Below are 4,789 nucleotides of genomic sequence, written 5' to 3' on the forward strand. Positions count from 1 at the left end.
CACACATACAAGAGAGGAGAAGAAATATGGAAAATAAGGAATAAAGTCAAAAGACTAACAGCACACTTGAAGTTACCTTTAGGTTAAGGTAGAATAGAGAACATGTAAGGTAGAGTGGTAGATAAGTACTAAGAACTAAGTACTATATTCCATCAGAAATGCAAGTGCCATTAACAATGCAGGAAATCAAAAGGTGTAGTGAAAGTGCTCACCAAGCCTTTGGAAGGCATCAAAAGACCCAGATAAAACATCTTTTCACAATGCAAGTTCTGAAGATGACATCTAAAGAGTCTCTCTTGTTCCTCTGCTTTGCATGGCTTCACATACTTTCCTGCTGATAACCAACCCCCCACACCCAACACATACACACACACCCCCTCTCCTCTCCTCTCCTCTCCTCTCCTCTCCTCCTTTGCCCTTCTCTGGTGTGCGGCCAGGGTGTGTTGCTGACTCAGGGCCCTCACTGTCTCACTAGGACAGAGGCATTGACAACACACTAATGATGAGTGTGCAGTAAGGGCCACTGTGTGTGTGTGTGTGTGTGTGTGCGCGTGTGTGTGTGTGTGTGTGTGTGTGTGTGTGTGTGTGTGTGTGTGTGTGTGTGTGTGTGTGTGTGTGTGTGTGTGTGTGTGTGTATGTATCTATGTGTGTGTGTGTGTGTGTGTGTATGTATCTGTGTGTGTGTGTGTAATAAAATAATGTCACAAGAGAGGGGTGAGACAACGAAAAAGCCTGCCATCCTCTATCGACTAGCACTACCCTCTGACACTGTCTGACCCCGCTATGCCTGTTAAGGGATGGCCTTCTGAGACGCAGCGGGGGGGGGGGGGGGGGGGGGGGAGGCACAAAATGCAAGATGTCTGTCTTCTTCTGTCAACTTTCTATTTCACATCACTGTAATAATCTCTGCACTGGGGGGTCGGGGGTGGGGAGGCACAAACTGAGTACACACCCCAGCCTGTGCTTATGAGTGGAGGTTGTAGCGCCCCTATCGGGAGCAACTGTGCCGTGCACAGCACGCCGTTCCTCATCAGGTTTTAAAGGGTTTTGTCAGCACCGCTGTGACCTTACACGGCTCTGTACCATCACAGTGCCCTGGTGTGTCTCTTAGACAGACAGTCACACACACACACACACACCGAAACACACACACACACACACACACACACACACACACACACACACACACACACACACACACACACACACTATAATTAAATCTGAAATCTGTACTCATACAAATGTAGTACAAAATGTAGTGTCTCATACAAAATGTAGCGTCACACACACACACACACACACACACACACACACACACACAGAGTCCTTCCCTCGGTCTCCTGCTCCCTCATTATAGTGTCATCAGGGCAAATCTGCCGCACAGAACCTCAAAGGAAAAGACTGTCACTCTAAATTCTAATACATAATTTAGCTAGACAGTGTGGCAAAATACTAGTGTACTAGTGAGAGAGAGAGAGAGAACCGAAGGGAAGGAATAACAGCAAGACCACCTGGCATAGCACATAAAAGTGTGTCTTTGTAAGGGAAGGAACAAGACAAAGCGGATTAAAAAAAGGGAAGAAGGAAATTCAATCCCAAACCACAGGTTGATATTCCCCTAGGATTCCACACCTCGCACTGCACTGTAGCTTAGACTTCAAAAGGCTGCTTAATAGGCCTTCATGGGGCAACTGTCTGCAGTTCTGTGTAAAGTATGACAGCCTTATTAACGAACATCCAACAGCTATTAACCAAACACATTGACTAAACCAGCTCAGATGTTCTTAGACAAATATATCACACATAAAAAACACACACATGAACAAAAGTTCAAAAGTGTATGAAATCTAAATACTTCAAAATATTAGCTTGTGGTTGCCGTGAATATATTCTAGCTGTTGGACGATAATGTCTGGGAATCCATTTGTATACTTAATCAAGACGACTCCATGTTTATCTTGTATTGCTTAAACAATCAGCTGTCTGGTTTAGACTGTAAGTCTTCAGTTGTACAAGGTTGCATACGCATCGTAAATAGACTTCGGACTTGTAACCGGAGGATTGCCGGTTCAAACCCCGACCAGTAGGCACGGCTGAAGTGCCCTTGAGCAAGGCACCTACTGTAACCCCTCACTGCTTCCCGAGCGCCGCTGTTGTTGCAGGCAGCTCACTGCGCCGGGATTAGTGTGTGCTTCACCTTACTGTGTGTTCACTTTGTGCTGAGTGTGTTTCACTAATTCACGGATTGGGATAAATGCAGAGACCAAATTTCCCTCACGGGATCAAAAAGAGTATATATACTTATACTTAGACCATAGGAACACTCCGGCAAATTTTCACCTCGCTTTCAGACACAAAAAGACGTCCCCTCTTCCCGCAAATTTAGCGTGATCTCTGTGTGAAAAGGCCTATATAAGATTATTTTCCACTTGGCCAAAGAGGGGCTCCTGCATTTCTCACAAAGTGATGTGGAACACCTGCCATGTCCATGATCATCAGAGTTTAATGCCAGGGAGTGTGGCAGAACACTCAATCCTCACTCAATGTCCCAATCCTCCCCCACCTTTCTTATGCAGCCCTTGCCACTTAATCTACTAAACCCCATACTGCACTTTTTACCCCCCCCCCCCCCCATATGCATGTGACAATAAACTTCCTTGTATCCTTGTATACTTGTATCCTTGTAGAACAGAAGCACAAAGGCATTAAGGACTCCAGTTAGCCCCTACTTTACCACTCCGTGGAAACAAGTTGGCAATATAATCAATTATGAAGTGTGCTAACTAGCCCTGAGACAACAGGAGTCTCGTGTTCTTCTGCTCTTGTCTGACAGTTCGTACATCAGAATGGTGAGTGCTGCAGTTGCATACTGTATGCAGCTCCGCAAGGTTCAGATTGTTGACTGTGGAGGCAAAAGTAAGGAGTCAAAACAAAGACAAATAGAGATCGAAGAGGACCCGGTTGGGGACTGGCAGCACTGATGGAGCTATCAAACACTCATCAACAACAGAATCCACGGATCCTTCACAATGGCTTCTCAACTCCTTCTGCTACCTATCTATTTAGCATCTGCTCCACAGCTGCCCCCTAAATCTATCCCAAGACACACAAACACACACACACACATGCACACACACACACACACACACACACACACACACACACACACACACACACAGATCTCCCCTGAGACTTCACAGCCCCAATCACACAGTCACATCTAATTAGGGCACCGCCACTCTGATCTCTGCCCATCTCCCTTGGAGACGCCATGGCAACTGCAAGCGCACCCAGTGACAATTAGGAAGCGGTTCTGTGGCAGGCAATCTAATGGTGTCAGGGTACACACTCTCCTCCCTACAGTACTATACAGTTCAGACCAAGCACACACGCACACGCACAAGCACACGCACACGCACACGCACACACACACGCACACACACACAAATGCACACACTCTCTCACACACATGCTCGCACGCACACACACATGCACACACACAGACACACGCACGCACACACACACACACACGCACACACACACAAATGCACACACTCTCTCACACACATGCTCGCACGCACACACACATGCACACACACAGACACACGCACGCACACACACACACATGCACACACACCGTCACACACACATGCACACACACTCTCTCACACACACACATACACGCATACAGTACACACACACACACACACACACACACAGAAACTTACACATTCATATACACACAGACAGATACATGTGTAAACTCAAATCCAGATGCATACATTTATCCACATACACTCTAATACACACACACACACAAACATTCACACACACACACTTGCGCACACTTACACACACAGACACAGACACTCAAACACATACATACATACACAATCAGAGAGAAACGCTCCTATTAAGCTGACCACCTGCGGCTGCTCACCTTCATGCAATCAGGCATATTGTTTTCCTTTCTGCCCCCTGCACCCCCCCCCCCCCCCCCCTTCACCCCACTGAGCGACGGAGAGAGCGACTGAGAGAGCGACTGAGAGAGCGATGGAGAGAGCTCACTGGCCCAGCTGAGCTGGAGCAGCACTGAGGCTGGAGGGGTGGTGGGGCCCGGGAGAGATGCAGAGGGAACGACAAGCATCATCATCATTACTGCTACTGGGCACGACAAGCATCATCATCATTACTGCTACTGGGCACGACAAGCATCAGTAACATCGCTATCAGCCCTATCATCAGCGTTGTCATCAATGTCGTCATCATCTTTGTAATCACTGGCATCGTCATCAATAACATCACCATCATCGGCACTGTCATCAATGTCGTCATCATCATAAAGGTCATCTTTGTAACCATCACTGGTCTCATCATACTCCTTCATTTGTAACCATCATCTTCATCACCACCCTCATCATCTTCATCATCCTCATTATAATCTTCATCATTACCGTTATTGTCGTCCTCATTATTGCAATCCCTTTCATCATCATCATCATCATCATCATCACAGCTGCAATCACCATCATCCAGAGCATTCATCCCTACAATCATTAATTACACTGTTGAATAAGTTAGGAAGGGAAAACAATTTGATTCTCTCTGTGTGATAATGCTGCACTCTGGCATTATATTAAAATGCCACTGATGATATTGCACTTCACTGTTGACACTGGTACTAATAATACCACACCGTGTTATAATGTAGAGATCATTGGTGTTGTGTATTTTTGTTGTGTGGAGTTTTTTTTTTTGGGGGGGGGGGTTAGTGGATCTTGTTGATGTC

The 4,789-nt window shown here is 46.4% G+C and overlaps 1 protein-coding gene across 2 annotated transcripts in view; it reads right to left on the reverse strand.

Moving 5' to 3' along the window:
• klhdc8b (kelch domain containing 8B) overlaps window positions 1-4,789 on the reverse strand; it is a 104,360-nt gene that overhangs the window by 40,767 nt on the left and 58,804 nt on the right. The gene's annotated exons all lie outside the window — the stretch shown is intronic.

This window comes from Alosa sapidissima, chromosome 7 (genome assembly GCF_018492685.1).
Source record: "Alosa sapidissima isolate fAloSap1 chromosome 7, fAloSap1.pri, whole genome shotgun sequence".
Lineage (NCBI taxonomy): Eukaryota > Metazoa > Chordata > Actinopteri > Clupeiformes > Clupeidae > Alosa > Alosa sapidissima.